This window comes from Somniosus microcephalus, chromosome 6, assembly GCF_052327205.1.
Source record: "Somniosus microcephalus isolate GS21.2 chromosome 6, FLI_Smic_1.0, whole genome shotgun sequence".
In the NCBI taxonomy this organism is placed as follows: domain Eukaryota; kingdom Metazoa; phylum Chordata; class Chondrichthyes; order Squaliformes; family Somniosidae; genus Somniosus; species Somniosus microcephalus.
Window position 1 is genome coordinate 209,895,013 of NC_140992.1, and position 19,293 is coordinate 209,914,305.

General features: G+C 48.6%; 1 protein-coding gene across 1 annotated transcript in view; it reads left to right on the forward strand.

Annotated features, from left to right (window-relative positions):
• The window catches only part of LOC147116426 (dynein axonemal heavy chain 5-like), a 345,860-nt gene that overhangs the window by 22,753 nt on the left and 303,814 nt on the right, over positions 1 to 19,293 (forward strand). The gene's annotated exons all lie outside the window — the stretch shown is intronic.

A 19,293-nucleotide genomic window follows, 5' to 3' on the forward strand; every position in this document is an offset into this window, starting at 1 on the left:
CTGGGGAAGAAAAGGGAGCAGGAGCACACAAACCGTCTGCACGAGGAGGCCAAACGAATCAAAGCTGATTCGGCTTCTGAAGGGGCGTGCTCCAATCCGGTGGAACAAGATGTGCCGCAACTGAAGGCGCTGGTTAGCAGGTTGCAGGCAGAAAAAGCTGAGTTGGTCGACATGACTTCCGAGCTCCTACTGAAGTTGGGTGCAGCATCACCGGACGATTCATTTGTGGAAATTCGAATGATGGGGGCTGCGGATGATGGCGAAGTAGAAGCAGCAAAGGAGCCCCAGGACAAGGTTCTAAACAGCCCTGCAGCTAATGGAAAAGGGATGAGGACAGAAGAGTTAACAGTCAGCCAACTCCTCCAGGGCAAGGTTATAAACAGCCCTGTAGTTAATGGAAAAGGGATGATGGCAGAAGAGTTAACAGTCAGCCAACTCATTCATATGCTGAGGGATAAAACTCTAAAATGGGAAAAACTTAAATACGAGCCTCAATCTTCAAAGGGAAGGGAGCTCTCAAAAGTCATTGGAAGAGCTGAGGTGGCAACTCAGACTGAGAAGTCTGCAGCAGAACAGCCCTTGGATGCCAAAAGTACGCTGACGCACGGCAATGTAGAACAACAGAATACTGAAACAGCTACTTCAGTAGAGGGATTGAATAGTCCGATCAATCAATCTCCGAATGAAGTTGAAGTATTGAAATCACAAATGAGGTCATTAGTAAAAGACTTGCAGGAAGCCCAGAAAAAGCGGGATGAATCTGAACGCATGATGAAGTCTCTTCAGGACAGATGTCGGGATTTGGAACAAAAGTCGGCTAACGTCCAGCTGGGTAAGGAGGAAATAGAAGACCCTCTCGCTGGCCTAGCTCAGGACGACACTGAATATTACCATGATCTGTTGAGTGACACTGAATATTACGAGGACCTGGTCTGCCCAGCTTGTGCTGAGAACTCCCAAAGTGCCGAAATCAGGATGAATCACTTAAATTCTAAGGAACATAGGGAGATGGTGGCATTACAGCTGGCAGCTGACAATGGAGCCCCGAGAGTCTCCAAGAAGCAAAAAAGGAAAAGACGAAGCAGAAGATGATAACCATCTGAACCATTATTACCTCTACCCGATCACACACGTGGTCCCCTGAACGGGGCCAAATCAGTTGGAAAGTAGGAAAATTTCCCAAGGCAATCCAACTGTTTTTTGTTTGTTTTAAAAAAGTCAGCAATGCTGGTTCAGAAGTGATGGAAATAAAGCTGTTAAGTCTAGGGAAGGACTATGGGATGAGTCCCTCTAGCAAGGTGACCCGACTACACCACGGAGGCGTGGTCCGGACCGAGTCAAGAAGATCAGAGACTGAATCTGTGAACTGTTTCCCGCAGAGACTGAATCTGTGAACTGTTTCCGCAGAGACTACCTCTGTGAACTGTTGTAACATAAAGTTGGATATGTTATGATGTTATGTTAATGGGGAATAAGTATGTTGTAAGCTAAAAAGGGAGGATTGTAGTGTATGTAACTGTTCTACCTTTAAGAGAACTATTGTATGTAACCGTCCACCTTTAAGAGAACTATTTTAGGTGTGGCACTACTTTATCCTGGCTGCTGTATACTGTAATACCGACGGTGACCACACCGGTATATAAGTGCTGTGGCAGAATTTATTGGGCAGATTCGCCCTGACCTTCGAATAGTAAAGTCCTGTTTAAGTTACTCTTGTAGTCTGTGTATTACTTCGCTATACAACCCACAGACTTTACACCTCTGACTACCCGTGAGTGGTTCGAATCGCTCCCACGCCCCTGAGATTCTCGACACCGGACTTAGGTACAGGTAGCGATACAGAAAAGACTCGAGTAGACAGGTGGTTTGGATGTAAGCAAAGCTCAAGATTTTATTAAACAGAAAAATTAACACAGTCTTATGAGAAGTTACCAGTATATAAAATTACAGGCAAATACAAATAACTATATACTTATATACAGGGAATGGGGAACACATGGCACATCGAGGGAAAACAACTATCTTAACAATCCCCTTATCCTTATCCCACCCCCTATACCTAACTAGATTAAGCTATGAGGGGCCAGAATTTATACTCACCAATCAAAAGGGTTTGCTGAACTCAAAACAGCGGTGGGGTTCGGGGTTCGCTCTTGGTGCTTTCTGGAGCCTGCCGTCGTCACGTGGTCTCCGGGTGCTGCAAGGGCGTTCTCCAGGTTCGAGTACCCCAAAGTTAAAGTCTCTGTTTGGGTACTTTACCTTGCAGGGATGATTCCTCTTCTTCGGCCGACAGTTTGAGTTTGTATGAAGATAGTCGCAGGTTGGCTGAGGCTGAAGGCCCGATGATTCGAAGCCTACCCTGAGTTCGTCTCCTCAGTTGGTCTTCCTCAGTTGGTCTTCCTCAGTTGGTCTTCCTCAGTTGGTCTTCCTCCTCCCCTCATCGCGTCCCGCCTCACCTGGCCTGAATTGTCCATGTCCGCCCGATGCAGTGCCTGGGCGATTTCCAGATGGAGTGGGAAAAGGCACGGGCAAAGGCCAGGGGGTAAGCACGGGACGGGGAAAGAGTGACAGCCACGAGGGTGAGGGACAGAAGAGCCGAGCAGAGAGTGAGAGAGAGAGCGAGATTGCTACCCGGGGCCTTCAATTATACTCTTTTCGAAAACCCTTATCTGTGCGCCAAATCAGGTTAGTTCTTTGTCTTAATCTTGGCGGGCTATTTTAAATAACGGTAGCAATCTATACTAACTGTTTCTAGATGGCTGGTAATCGCATCTACCGGCCCGATAATTGACTTGTTTTGTTATGAATGTTCCTTGATGGGCCTGTCCAGCCTCGACGGCTTCCTTAATCTGTTGCCGATTATATATGTAAACTGCTTGATGGCCTTAACTATAGGCCTAACTGGGTTTAAATTTGTCTCCAATTCGATCTAATACATAATTCAAAGCCCTGTCTGGTTTCAAAATACAAAGGCCTAAAAATTCGGTATAGCCGCGTTTGGGGTGCTAGTCCTGGCGATGCACAAAGTTTAGCGCCAGGTGCAATTTAATGCCACCTAACACGATATTGGGTTGCAGCACCCCTAAAGGTGATTGCGGCGCAAAATCAGGTGCTGCATGCTATTCTTAAGGCGCTAACCCGGCGGCGCAACCCAATTTCGCGGCGGCGGGGCGCAGCGAAGGTGCTGTCAATAATCACTTTCCCTGAGACACACTGGCGCCGGCCAGCTCTTAAAGGGGAGGTCAATTGGCATCACCAGACACACTCACTGCCTTGTAGGCCTTCAAAGTGGTGGGAGCCTACCTGTGGCGCACCAGCCTAGCAAGACATGGAAAGGGTGAGGCAGAGGGCGGAACGTCTCACTGATGGGGCATTGGGTGCTTTGGTTGGCGCAGTGGAATCAAGGCCAAGGAAGATGGTCGGAATGTGATTTATGTTTTGGACAGTCTCCCGGGTGTGAGAGTCAGTTATGTGTCAGTGTATTAGTTTTGCTTTCTGTTGCCATAGCTTTCTCATATTTGAAGGAACCACATTTTGTGTAATGAAACACTTTCTTCATTTACAATGGCCATGCCTGCTATTTACATGCATCTTGCCCTTCACAGGCTTGGGGGTATCAGACCGGTTCCATTCCTGTTCTTGGAATGGCAGCAAGCATTCCGTGACAGGGGCCTAGAAGCTACTTCTGATCAGCCTCTGACGCGCAGCCTGAGAAGAGCCGCTCGCGTAGAAGTTCAGGCCAGCAGGCATCTTCTCAGCCACCGACAGAGATGTCCTGCACCTTATCTGAGGCTGCAGATCTGGCAGAAGCAACTGGCACAGCTCAGTCACCACCTCCTTTCTAAATCGCAGCCTTCTGACACACTGCTCCTCCGACATGTTCATGTAGGAAAACTGCTGTCGGAAAACCCTGCCAGCGTAAGGTCTGCTGTGGCGACGTCTGTTGGCCCTCCTCCGCCTGGCCATGCCCGCCCCCCTCTCCCAGCATCTCAGTGCCCTTTCCAGATGATTCAGCAGCAGGACGTTCCCCTCCAATGCAGCCCCCATAATAAGTGCCCACAGTAAGGTTCCCCGTTGTCAAGGCTCACCAACAGCAAGGTGATGGTCAGAAGGCTGAATATCGTCTGCCTGCGCTGGCTCAGTGGTCAAATGGCTCTCAGTGTGCAGCTCAGCAACTCTTTGTAGCTCTCGAGGAAGTTGTGCTCCAAAAATGGCTGCTGCTTTTAAGCCACACCAGTCCCCTTTAAATAACGCTCCTCCAGCCCGAGAGCGACTTGGTAAGGTTCCAGGTAAGCTGTCGCTATTAGCGCCAGGCGCTACGGAGGGGGGCGCCACCGAATTTCCGGTCCGGGGCGCCCAAAAGGCGTTGCACACTCAAATGATGTCATAATCAGCCTGCGCCCGTGAGCGGGCGCTAAGCGCCGGCGCTAAATGCATGCTCAATATGGGGCGAGGCACTAGGCGCCCTGCGCCCGCCCGGAAATTGGCTAGCGCCCCACTTCCCGGCCTCTTTAGGCGTTAATCGGTGGCGCAACCTGTAGTGTATGTGCCTTTAAGAGCCCCATGTGTACTGTAATGCCGGTAATGGCCACTCGGGCTATATAAGCCTGTATATTGTGTTGTATCAGTTAGTTCCCCTCCAGACTTTGTTTAGTAAACACCTATGAAACCAACTCCTGTCTTCAGTGTCTCTATCAACACACAGACACAACAGTGGCGACGAATTGGAAATGGACTTACCTGCAATTCGGCAGCACCTCAAGGACATCGATTCCTCTGGCGTCCAAAGTTGAAGAAAAATCAAGAAAAAGAAAAAGCTGTGGTTTCACCAGCTAGCCAAGCTGGTGGCAGGTACTGCAATAATCCTTCCTGGGCGTCGGGCTGGGGCTCCAGCGGCTGGCTCTACAGCTGGGCCAAGCAGCGAAAGCGGAGGCAAGCAGTAACAGACGGGGAGGGAGCACTCGGAGCCCTGCCGCTGCAAGCAGGTCGGCGTTCAGACCTAGAGAGAGAGTCCAGCGGGAACGAGTCTCCAACTGTAAATAAATAAATAAAAAGAACGGAAACCGCGGGAAACAGAGTTGTCATCGGCAGCAGCGGCGGGGAAGCGCGGGAAGTGCCATATCTTTTCTGCAGAAAAGAAAGAAAAGCGCGGGAAGCGCCATTTTATTTCTAGGATGCCTAAGTCTGGCAATATTGATGCTTTTGATAACGAGATAGAGGATTGGACCACATATGTGGAAAGAGTGGAGGTATATTGCACCGCAAATGGAATACAAGATGAAAAAAAAGCTTCAGTACTGCTAAATCTAATGGGTGCAAAGACATACGGGCTGTTACAAAATTGTTGATACCCTACAGGAGCACTTAAACCCAACACCGCTGCTGATAGCGGAACGATTCAAATTCTTCAAGAGAAATCAACACAAGAATGAAAGTAACGCTGATTACCTCACCGAATTAAGAAAGCTATCAAAACACTGCCAATTCGGGGCAGGTCTAGCAGATTATCTTCGAGACAAATTCGTCTGCGCTCTCTTAAGTGAAGGAACACAGAAAAGGCTACTTTCTGAAAAGATTTAACACTGGACAAGGCTTTCAGTATGGCTGTATCATACGATGCAGCCGCAAGAGGAGCTGCAGAGATACAACAAAAGACACAGGACTTCGGCACCCATGAAATGACACAGGGTTTCGAGAGATGTTATCGCTGCGGCAGATCCACCCATGACCAGAGGGACTGCTGGTTCAAGGACAAAGCATGCAGGCAATGCGGAAAGATTGGACACATTCCACGGGTATGCCGATCTGGACAAAAAAAATCCACAGACAGGAGAAAAAAAATCAATAAAGAAAAGTACAGAAAGGTACAAATGATGACAGACAGTAGCTCCAAAGATTAGAAGAGCGATAGCGACTCCGAAAACAAGAGACTAAGCTGTCTCAAATTACATAATGTAATTGCCAAAGATGATTACCAGACCATTTGGGTTACCCTCATGATAGCAGGGTCCCCAGTTAAAATGGAACGAGATACAGGATCAGCTCTGACCGTCATAAATCGACGGGATTACGAGCGGCTATTTCCGCATATACCTTTAAAAGACACATCCATTATCTTGAAAAGATATACGGGGCAGAAAGTATACCCCAAAGGAAAAATAAGGGGCAAGGAAATACAAAAGTTGTATTTATACATTCTACAAGATGGTGGTCCACCGCTGTTGGGCCGTGAATGGATCAGGAAAATACGTTTAGACTGGCACTCCATTCAGGCACTGATGGTGACCAGTAAGAAAAAAAACGATGATGACGTCATACCTGAATGATTAAAAGACATCTTGGCCAACGCCAAAGAAGTGTTTCAAGAGAAACTAGGAACCTTGAAAGGCATCACCGCCTCAATAAAAGTGGAAGATGCAGCAATTCCCAAGTTTTTTAAGGCAAGACCGGTGCCATACGCAATTCGTCCAGCAGTCGAGGCAGAGCTGAAGAATTTGGAAAAGGCAGGCGTATTATCCAAAATAGATTGGAGCGAGTGGGCAACACCCATCGTTCCAGTCATAAAGAAAGCATTGAATAATGATAAATCTGAAGAACAGAGAAAAATTCTCATCTGTGGAGACTTCAAGGTGACTGTAAACCCGGTCCTTCACACGGTACAGTATCCTCTTCCGAGGACAGAAGATATTTTCGCCTCACTATCCGGAGGGAAACGTTTCACCAAAATTGACTTGGCACAGGCATATCTACAGATGGAGGTTGAAGAGGCCTCTAAAAAATATCTCACGATAAATACACACAAAGGTCTGTACCAGTACAATCGACTGGTTTTCGGAGCAGCATTCGCTCCAGCTATCTGGCAAAGAGCTATGGAGCAAGTCCTCCAAGGGATTCCGGGGACTCAATGCTACCGAGACGACATCCTTGTAACAGGAGAAAATGACAACGAGCACCTTGCCAATTTGGAGCAGGTGCTCACTAGGCTGAGAGAACGGGGCCTACGAGCAAATCGCCCCAAGTGCGAATTTTTCCAAAATCAAATATCATATTGTGGCCACATAATTAATAAGGAAGGGTTGCATAAGTCACCTGAAAAAATTGAAGCGGTCATAAAAGCCCCAGCACCTGAAAATGTTTCACAATTAAGGTCGTTCCTGGGATTAATAAATTACTATCATAAATTTTTACTGAACTTATCAACTCTTCTACACCCTCTTAATGAACTGCTACAAACAGGAGTAATTTGGAAATGGAGCGAAGACTGTAAACGTGCCTTCCATAAATGCAAAGACTTAATCATGTCCAAAGAAGTTTTGGCTCATTACAACCCATCACTGCCAATCAGACTGGTGTGCGATGCATCCCCTTACGGCGTAGGAGCAGTATTATCGCATAAATTCCCTGATGGCTCGGAACGGCCGATAGCTTTTGCGTCACGCTCATTGAACTCAGCTGAGCGTAACTATGCCCAAATCGACAGGGAAGCACTCAGCCTGGTATGGGGAGTGAAGAAATTCAACCATTACCTACACGGACAAAAATTTACCTTGTTGACTTACCATCAACCCCTCATCTCCATATTCAACCCTAAAAAGGGTGTTCCCATTATGACAGCGCAAAGGCTACAGAGGTGGTCCCTTTTTCTAGGGGCACACCAATACAACATAGAATACAAAGGATCAAAACAGCATGGGAATGCTGACAGGTTATCGTGCCTACCGTTGCCAACGGTAGAAGAAGCACCTACCGTAGACCCAGTGGAGATTTTCCACTCTACCATAGTCGAATGTCTACCAGTAACAAATTCTGCCATTGAAAGGGAAACTAGAAATGACCCGACTCTCTCATGAGTCTACGATTTAACAGTGAAGGGATGGCCAGCACATGGCGAACCACTGTTGCCAGCATTCTCGCAAAGAAGAGAAATGCTGTCAGTGTGCCGAGGAACCTTGATGTGTGGATCCAGAGTGGTGATTCCACCCAAACTCCAGGATAAAGTTCTAAAGGAGCTTCACGAGGGGCATCTGGGTGGAGTGAAAATGAAGAACCTAGCCAGGGCGTTTGTATGGTGGCCAGGTATCGATGGAGACATCGAAGAAATGACCAAGAGCTGCCTAGGATGCCAGAAGGTCCAAAACGCTCCACTCCAAGCCCCTCTACATCCATGGGAGTGGCCCTCATCTCCCTGGCAAAGTGTACCCATCGACTTTGCTGGTCCATTTATGGACTCAATGTTCTTAATCGCGGTTGATGCACACTCCAAGTGGCCGGAGGTAATAAAGATGTCCTCCACCAGCACGGAAAAAACCATCACAGTATTAAGGACCATATTTGCCAGGAATGGGCTGCCGGAACAGATCTGTTCTGATAATGGACCGCAATTTGTGTCCGAAGAATTCAAGAAGTTCTTAAAAAACAATGGGGTTAAGCACTACACGTCCGCCCCATACCATCCCGCCACCAATGGATTGGCTGAAAGGTTTGTCCAGACCTTCAAGAAGGCCATAAAGGCCATGGGTAATGAAGACATAAAACTTCAGCACAAGGTGGATAACTTCTTGTTCGCATACAGGATTGCAACACATATGGTTACAAACCAAACTCCCGCCATGTTCTTCAATAGAAGCCTAAGATGCCGGCTGGATTTGATCAAGCCCAACATCAGAAGGGACGTGGAGAACCGGCAATTTCAAGGCATGAATGAAAGGCCAACTAGAACCTTCCAGATAGGTCAACAAGTTTTGGCCCGGGACTACCATACCGAGAAATGGCAGCCTGGAACTATCTGCACACGACTAGGACCGCTGATGTATACCGTGGACATCGGAGAAAGCATAACAAGGCACCATGCTGACCAAATCATAGTCATCCGAAAAGGGACAACCTACACCACAACTCTATACGCCTAACGATGAAGTAGAGATACCCATATCTACCTCCGATCCGTTGATACTGGAACCCGATGAACCCGACACTGGCATTCAAGCTGAATCAGCCTTGCCAAAAGAACCTACTACACCACCAGAAACTACTACACCACCGAGGCGTTATCCGGACCAAGTCAGGAAGCCTCCAGAGAGACTGACTTATAATTAATTAACTGCAGCAATGTGTAGATTATTTTTCTTGTAACATGTAATTAATAATTACTTAAAATATTATGTACTGGTTGGCTAAAAGGGGAGGAATTGTAGTGTATGTGCCTTTAAGAGCCCCATGTGTACTGTAATGCCGGTAATGGCCACTCGGGCTATATAAGCCTGTATATTGTGTTGTATCAGTTAGTTCCCCTCCAGGCTTTGTTTAGTAAACACCTATGAAACCAACTCCTGTCTTCGGTGTCTCTATCAACACACAGACACAACACAACCAACCAAATTTCTCCCCCAATGTCTCTCTTCACAGAAACTGCAGCTTTGGTTTCGATTTCTCCACAAGCTGCCTGCGTTGCAGAGTCCAAGTTTTAAAATCTCACAGGCTTTCTGCCATGAGGCACGGACGCCATCTTGGGTACCCCTTTTGATTTAAAATGTCCACGCAGGGTCCCGTTTATTAATAACAACCTTTGGGGAAATGTAGAAATTTTGCAAATCTTACACTCCCCCCTGTGATACTAAAACTTGCTTGAAGTATCATACTTTTAAGGTGAGCCAAATTTTTTTCTGACCCTCCATAGCGAACCTTACCCTGTAATTACCTATCTAATATACCCACGACACATGCATTTCCCATTCCGCGAAAATGTAGTGTACATAAGCATACATAGGATAAAATTACAGACTTTACACACATCCAAGCATGGAGGGGGTCCAACACCCCTGCACCACTTGGTACACATAGCTTTATTAAACCGCGTCGCAAAAAAAAAATAAAAACCTTTATAAAAAATAACAAACACAAAGAAACAACAATCCTTTAATCAAAATACAGGGAAAAAGACTTAAATCGGCGTATCTCCCTCCACCTTTACATAATGTTCCTTCCAGATCCTCTGGTTTCAGAATTCTGACCACCGACCTTTTCCCTTACCCTGAATACAAACTAAATACAACACTATCCCTAACTGACAAACCACGAGAATGTGGGAAGCCAGTCTGATCCACGAAGGGACCTCTATGTTATTGAAAATGTTCCACCAGGGTGGAGTCACTATATCCAATATCTTAGTCCCTATCTCTACTGTTTTCTGTTCGAGAGTGTAAAAGTGTTTCTGCGAAACTATAACGGCTTTGAGTATTTTGGTAAGGTGTTCAGGGAGAGGGGGAATTTCGTAACCAAAGTGCGCTACGTACTTTTGCAAATTCGTAAAATTCTCCTTCACAGTGAGGTGAACAATGGAGGGTTCAGGAATGGGGACAATTCGCTCCTGGGCCACTTGAACTTCTGCCTCGGGTTTAAAACAGAAACTGCTGTCACTAACCGGACACCAACTATGCTGTCCATGCTGGTAGTGGGACGCGCCGGTGGTGACACAATATGTCCCATCTCCTATATATGCTACCTACAGGGGAACATGGCCTTGTGCCATTGCCTCCATGGTACAATTTGTAGGCTTCGCGTCAGCAGCTCTGAACCCACACTGCGGTTTCAAATAGGCATTCAAGTGCTGGGGACACAGGATTATGTGTGCTCCCCGGCTCCGGCACCCTGAGAGGTCAGTACCTGTCATAGCGTGCTCCCACTTAATGATGTAAGGCGGAACCACTGTGAAACGAATGTGTGCACCCCCTTGAATGACTCCAATGTTCTCCACCCTGTATACCGGCGCGGGTCGGGCTGTCCTACCCATGACCGGCATCCTAACTACCACTCCCATGATTGTGCGGTTGGACCACCCACAATCCATGGGGACTGGATAGGCTTTGGAGGCTAGCCGGAGTTGGCATGGGCTCAATGCATTCCCCTTCCCCTTCCCCTCCCCCCTCGGCCTTCCCCACCCGCCTCCCCCCATGACCTTCCCCTCCCCCTCCCCCCACTGTCTTCCCCTCCCCCCTGCCCCCACGGCCTTCCCCAACCCCCTCCCCCCACTGCCTTCCCCTCCGCCCACGGCCTTCCCCTCCCCCTGCCCCCACGGCCTTCCACAAGCCCCTCCCCCCTCGGCATTCCCTCCCCCCCTCCCCCCACTGCCTTCCCCTCCCCCTCCCCCCACGGCCTTCCCCTCCCCCCTCCCCCCTCGGCCTTCCCCTTCCCCCTCTGCCTTCCCCTCCCCCCACTGCCTTCCCCTCCCCCCCCACGGCCTTCCCCTCCCCCCTCCCCCCACGGCCTTCCCCTCCCCCCTCGGCCTTCCCCTTCCCCCTCTGCCTTCCCCTCCCCCCACTGCCTTCCCCTCCCACCACCCCCCACTGCCTTCCCCTCCCCCTCCCCCCACTGCCTTCCCCTCCCCCACTGCCTTCCCCTCCCTCCTCCCCCTACAACATTCCCCTCCCCCTGCGAGGTTCTTGTTGCTAATCCAGGAGGGGACCAAACCCTGTTTTAAATCCTCCAGATTACTGCAGCCCTCGCCCAGTAACCACGCCCCGTGTAACACGCACACCTCATTCTGCGCAGCCTGGTCAGAAGCATTTCTGTCCTCCCTTATGAGAGCGTTTACCGTCTTTGCATGCTTTTCCAACTCGGCTATGATCTCCTTTAAATGGACCATCATGGCTTGGTCCTCATGCAACTCCGAGCCCACTACCTTGTTCTCATCCAGTAATATCCTTTTTAACTGTGTTTTTAAACCGTTTATCTCGGTCTGCAGCTCTATGTTATCCAAGCTGTTGATGACAGAGGACCCAGTATTAAACGCAATAAAAACATCATTCCATAATCCCCTTCTTTGTCTCCCTGCATTACCCAAAAATTCTCAGTGTGTGGTGTACAGCTCGGTCTTGTCCACGTGGGCAAAATCGAACTCGTAAAATTTCTTGAACATGTCCTTTAATAGGGCCTGGTATAGCTGCTCTGTTTCTTTGGGGCACCACTCTGGTAAGTGTACCTCGGTGAGATTTAAAATCACGGAGGCTACCGCGTAGTGTACCCCCTGGTACAGCATCTGATTGGTGGGGACTAGTACCAACCCGTTCCCTGGTCCCTTGGTGGCGGTGGGGCAACCGTCCCTGGATAACCTCGCCGCCTGCACCGTGGGCAGGGGCTTACGGGGGCAGGTTACCAGCTCAGTGGCGTTGACTGGGATCGGGGCGAATGGGACTGCGCACGCCTTCAGGCTGGTATCCCACCTCATCCCATCCCTGGCGTCTTGCCACTGCCAGTGGAAAATAATGGATATGCCTGCGGGGCAGACCTTCTCTGACCCCCACATACAGATATAAATCCCTTGATCCGGTTCCCACCACTTGTCCCAACACACGCTTAGTCCTCCATGAGTCCCGGTAATCGCCCGATGGGTGTTGTTTCCCAACCGTTCCCACTCGACTTCAGGGTTCCTCATGTCCTTGCTCAACTTTCTGAGCCACCACCACCTATCCAGTGGAATGTGTCCTTTACACGTCAAACATATTTGTTTTCCAACGGTGATGCTGACCCTTGTGGTAACGACTCGCACCCTGGGGCACAGGAGGGAGGCTTCCCCGTACGTGAATCCGGTTTGGCTGGAGTACTGAGATGAATTGGACCCCAGCCATCCTGGCCACCTTCCCTCGTGGAAGTAAATGGTGGTCTCCTCCGCATCCCGTTCACCGCTCCCATCGATTGCCATGAGCGCACTGTCTCCCGAACACCCGTAGATGTGGGAGTCTTGGACGTCACCCTGTCTTTCTATGCTCATCCCCATCAGGGCGAATAGGATCACGATCCCTTCCATCCTGAAAGTCTTTCTGCAAAAAGATGTAAAAACATGCAGCCAGGTCCCCAAGAGATTCTGTGGCTTGGTGAAGCATGGTCGGGTCCTGCGACCTCGACCCAAATTGTACTGGCCGCGCTAGACGTGCTCCTATCTAGTTATCCAGCAAGTTAAACATTCTATTCAAAATAATTCTTCTGAAGCCGTTTGCTGTTTTGAAGCTTTTACTTGAACATATTTGTGAAACTGTAAACAAAGACAAAGTATGTTTTGTACATAAACTGAGTACTACACATTCGATATTACACAAGATATAAACATATTTACAACAGTAGAATAGACTAATTGTATAACTAACTAACATTTGAACTAACTTCTGTAACTATTAAATATTAACCTTTTACAAACATAGTATTATCAAAATATTACTCGGACAACATTGCTATTATGCTAAGAACTAAAGATACTCACAGATATTGCGTTTGGCCTAACATATGAAGTCAGATTACACTGGATTGAAAATCCCTCATGGAATTCTCCATTACTTAAGTCAGGTTCTTCCTGGGAAAACTGCTTCCTGGGGTCAACAGGAAGAAAGGTAAGAAGGTCAAATGACCTCTCACAGGAAGAAAGGAACAAAGGTCAAATGACCTCACACAGGAAGAAAGGAACAGATGACCTTTCCAGCTTACAAACTGTTAACACAATAACCGCCACCAGAGGGTGCTATTGCATGTAAAAATATCCAGGATGTCACAATGTCCATCGGTCTAGAACACTCCCCTTCTGGGGTCATTAACGACTCCACATAGTCCGAACTCTACTTGTCACTGGAGTCCTCTGGCGACAAAGAAGAACCACCTCGGAGACGGTCCGTTGGTGTCGATGATAGGATGCAGCTTCATTAGACTGCTGTGAGGGGGTAGGTTGCATTCTGCTATGCACAGTTCCAACCTGGGTATGGTGAGGTCTGGCTGGGGCGCCAACTTGCCTCTATCAAAGACGAAGCCGATTTTGCTTTGTCCTTCTTGAGTGGTGACCTTCAGATAAGCCACACTTGCAATGGCCTTAGCGGATGCGTCTGCAAAGACACAAAGCTCTTTGAATTGGGCATTTAAGGGAGAGAAAGACGAATAGCAGCGAGGTATTCGGATCTCCTGTAAGTCTTGGAGTGAGTCTCTCCATCTGTCCCACTCTGCTTCCATCTCTTCAGGGAGAGGTGAATCCCACTCTTCAGCGCATATGGAGAGTTCCCTGAGGAGCAGCCTGCCTTGTATGGTGACAGGGGCTAAGAAGCCGAGAGGGTCGTATAGGCTGTTGACTGTAGAGAGCACTCCTCTACGTGTGAAGGGTTTCTTGGCGTCTAGGACTTGGAACGTGAACGTGTCTGTTGCTATGTTCCACGACACCCCTAGGCTACGCTGTAGGGGGAGGTCATCAGTGAAGAGGTCTAGGTCTTTGACGTCCTTAGCACGATCTTCAGGGGGGAATGCCTCCATCACTGCTGGTCTGTTAGAGGCTATCTTATGCAGCCTGAGGTTGGATAGTGCAAGTAGTTCCTGGGCTCGTCCGAGGGTACTGATGGCCTCTGCTTCGGTCGGGAATGACTTCAGTGCGTCGTCGACATAGAACTCTTGTTCGATGAACCCTCTCACATCACTGCCAAAGTCGTCGTCTTCTTCCTTGGCAGCTCTCCTTAGTCCGTATATGGCGACAGCAGGGGATGGGCTATTCCCAACATCCAAACTTAAGTTAAGTAATTACACTTTACTTAAACTAAAACTTAAACTCAAACTATATACATCCGCCTCCCGCCTCCGAGCAGCCAGGCTAATCCCTGGTCAGACTGCGGCTTGCCGCTACCCCCGGCGTGACCGCACCGTCCTTCACTGTTGGTCCCTCGCAGCCCATGGCTGCTGGCTGAGGACCTCTGTCCTTGGACCTCTCCCTGACTCGAGGGGCGGCCCTTGGTAACTGGAAGGCTGGTGACCATGGCTTTCTTGGCTGGGGCGTCCGTGGGGACCTTCTAGGGGCCTTGGCGGGTGGGGCTTTCTTGGCCGGTGGGCCTTTAACCCGAACCGCTGCTCCCTCAGGCTTGACCTCTCCCGAACCTGGGCTAGGGGCAGGTAACTTTTCGCAGCCTGCTGCTGCAAGCTGAGAGTCTCAGCCCCCAGGTCCCATGGCTGGGTCCGGGGCGGGGTTTTCGACCTCAGGTCCCTCCCTCTCTACACCTGGGTTAGGGGCGGGGTTTTCGCCCTCAGGTCCCTCCCCCTCGTCTGGATCCCAGAAGAGAGGGGGAGTGTCCTGTAGTGTATGTGCTTTAAGTCAGAGCTACTTTTTACAGCTCCTGTATATTGTAGTACCGGCAGTAACCACACCGGTATATAAGCTGTGCGCATGCCTCTGCACTCCAGTCTAGAGATGACCCTCCTCCAGTAAAGACCTGTTGTTTGTTTATGTACAGCATCTGTGTAATTCTTTATCCACTGAACCACGGATCTAACAGTGGCGACTGTAAAGTCTGTGGGTTGTATAGCGAAGTAATACACAGACTACAAGAGTAACTTTAACAGGACTTTACTATTCGAAGGTCAGGGCGAATCTGCCCAATAAATCCTGACACCGCACTTATATACCGGTGTGGTCACCGTTGGTATTACAGTATACAGCAGCCAAGGCAAAGTAGTGCCACACATAAAATAGTTCTCTTAAAGGTGGACGGTTACATACAGTAGTTCTCTTAAAGGTAGAATAGTTACATACACTACAATCCTCCCTTTTTAGCTTACAACATACTTATTCCCCATTAACATAACATCATAGCATACATACAACTTTATGCAAAACAGTTCACAGATTCAGTCTCTCTGGAGGTTTCCTGACTCTATCCGGATAACGCCTCAGTGGTGTAGTAGTTTTCGGCGGGGTAGTAGGTTCTTCTGGTAGGGTCGAGTCGGCTTGAAGGACAGTGTCAGGTTCATCTGATTCCAGTATCACCAGATCGGAGGTAGGTGTTCTGGGTATCTCTGCTTCAACATTAGCAGTGTAAGGTTGTGGAGTAGGTTGGCTCTTTGTGGATGACCCTATGATCTGGTCAACATGGCGCCTTATTATGCTGTCACCAATGTCCACAGTATACAGCAGCGGCCCTAGCCTTTTTACAATAGTTCCAGGCTGCCATTTCTCGGTACGGTAGTCCCGGGCCAAAACTTGTTGACCTATCTGAAAAGATCTAGTTGGCCTTTCATTCATGCCCTGGAATTGCCGGTTCTCTACGTCCCTTCTGACGTTTGGCTTAATCAAATCCAGCCGGCATCTCAGTCTTCTATTGAAAAACATCATGGCGGGAGTTTGATTTGTGACCGCATGTGTTGCATTCCTGTACGCCAACAAGAAGTTATCTACTTTATGTTGTAAGTTGATGTTTTCATTACCCATGGCCTTTATGGCCTTCTTGAAGGTCTGGACAAACCTTTCAGCTAAGCCATTGGTGGCGGGATGGTATGGGGCTGACGTGTAGTGCTTGACCCCATTGCTTTTTAAGAATTTCCTGAATTTTTCGGACACAAATTGCGGTCCATTATCAGAACAGACCTGTTCTGGCAGCCCATTCCTGGCAAACATGGTCCTTAATACTGTGATGGTTTTTTCCGTGGTGGTGGAGGACATCTTTATTACCTCCGGCCACTTGGAGTGTGCATCCACCGCTATTAGAAACATTGAGTCCATAAATGGACCAGCAAAGTCGATGTGTACCCTTTGCCAAGGAGATGAGGGCCACTCCCATGGATGCAGAGGAGCTTGTGGTGGCGCGTTTTGGACCTTCTGGCATCCTAGACAGCTCTTGGTTATTTCTTCAATGTCTCCATCAATACCTGGCCACCACACAAACGCTCTTGCTAGGTTCTTCATTTTCACTCCACCCAGATGCCCCTCGTGAAGCTCCTTTAGCACCTTATGCTGAAGTTTGGGTGGAATCACCACTCTCGATCCACACATCAAGGTTCCTCGGCACACTGACAGCTGTTCTTTTCTTTGCGAAAATGCTGGCAGCGTTGGTTCGCCATGTGCTGGCCATCCCTCCACTGTTAAATCGTAGACTCGTGAGAGAGTCGGGTCATTCCTTGTTTCATTCTCGATCATCGAATTTGTCACTGGTAGACATTCTACTATGGACGAGTGGAACATCTCTACCGGGTCCACTGCAGCCGCCTCTTCAACTACCGGCAACGGTAGGCGCGATAACCCATCAGCATTTCCATGCTGTTTGGAGCTTTTGTATTCGATGTCATATTGGTGTGCCCCAAGTAACACGGACCACCTCTGTAACCTTTGCGCTGTCATAGTGGAAACGGCCTTGTTCGGGTTGAATATGGACACCAACGGCTGGTGGTCTGTCAGTAATGTGAACTTCTTGCCCTGCAGGTAATGATTGAATTTCTTTACTCCCCACACAAGGCTGAGGGCCTCCCTATCTATCTGGGCGTAATTTCGCTCAGCGGAGGTCAATGATCGGGACGCAAATGCGACTGGCCTTTCCGAGCCATTTGGGAACCTGTGTGAAAGTACTGCTCCAATTCCATAAGGGGAAGCATCACAAGCTAGCCGAAGAGGTAACGTTGGGTTGAAATGAGCCAACACTTCCTCAGAGGTAATCAATGCCTTGCTTCTGCGAAAGGCCTTTTTACAGTCCTTGCTCCACTTCCATGGCACTTCTTTCCGCAACAGAGTATTCAGCGGATGCAACACCGTGGATAAATTTGGCAGAAACTTGTGATAATAATTAATCAACCCCAGAAACGATCTCAACTGTGATACGTTTTCCGGAGTGGGGGCCTTCACGACAGCTTCTATTTTGTCAGGCGACTTGTGTAGCCCCTCTTGGTCAATGACATGACCGCAGTACGAGATCTGTTTCTGGAAGAACTCACATTTCTGGCGATTAATTCAAAGGCCATATTCCTTCAACCTGCTGAGCACCCGTTTCAAATTTGTGAGGTGTTCCTCTTCATCTTCTCCCGTAATCAGGATATCGTCCAAGTAACACTGCGTGCTTGGAATACCTTGTAAGACCTGCTCCATTGCCCTCTGCCAAATTGCTGGAGCCGAAGCTACTCCAAAAACCAGTCTATTATAACGATACAAGCCTCTGTGCGTGTTGATTGTGAGATACTGGCGCGACTCTTCCTCGACTTCCATTTGTAAGTATGCTTGTGCCAGGTCTATCTTGGTGAAGTGTTGCCTGCCAGACAATGAAGCAAAGATATCCTCAATCCGCGGAAGCGGGTATTGTACCGCGTGAAGCACCGGATTAACTGTGATCTTGAAGTCTCCGCAGATGCGGACCTTTCCCAGTCCCCCTGGCTTGTTACGTGATGAAGACTTCATGACGGGAACAATGGGCGTGGCCCACTCACTCCTGTCCACCTTAGACAGTACCCCTGAACGTTCAAGCTCTTCCAGTTCTGCCTCCACAGCAGGTCGTATCGCGTAAGGTACTGATCTGGCTTTGAAAAAGTTTGGGCTTGCATGTTCTGTAATCTTGATTTTTGCTTTAATTCCTCTCAGTGTTCCCAGTCCTTGCTGGAATACCTCTTTAGCTTCGTCCAATATTCTGGACAACCGTTCAGGTTTGACCTCTTCCTTTCCGGAATCTACCGTCATTGTGTTTAGCGAATGCCAGTCTATCTTTATTTTCCTGATCCATTCCCGTCCCAGAAGTGGTGGACCTCCCTCGGGCAGCACATACATGTCCATCCTTTGGTGATCTTTGTCCTTGTATCTCACCTTGACTTCTATCTTTCCGATGGGGTATACTTTGTGCCCCGTGTATGTCTGCAATACCATCTCCGTATCCCGTAGGGGAATATGTTTGAATAACTTTTTGTAATCATGCTCATTCATGACCGTCAGCGCCGATCCGGTGTCCACTTCCATCTTCACTTGGACTTTTGCAATCTGTAGTGTGATCCAGATAGTTTGTCGGTCAGCTTCTTTACTCACATTGTGAATCCTCAGACTACCCAGTTCCTTGCTGTTGAAGTCTGCGTCTGAATTCTGTTTATCTGGACTCTTCCCAGTCACCTCATGTACCTTTCTGTACTTCTTCTGCGGTGACTTATTATTGCTGGTCATCTTTCCTGCCCGGCATACCTTAGCTATGTGGCCACGCTTGCCACATTTCCTACATTCCTGGTTTTTAACCCAGCATTGGTTCTGGTCGTGTGTTGTCTTCCCACAACGATAACATTTCGTTGTACTCGAAGTCATTTGATCCACTCTGAGTACCGCTGTCTTCCGCTGCATTTCCGCCGTGCCTCTCGTTGCGGCTTCGTGCGATGCTGCAATAAGGACAGCCTTATCAAGTGTAAGATCGTTCTCTTCGAGCAGTCGTTTTTGTGTTCCTTCCTTCGACATTCCGCACACGAACTTGTCTCTCAGTGCCTCTGGCAGATTTACCCCAAACTGGCAGTATCTTGCTAGCCTCCGCAGTTCAACCAGGTACTCCGCGT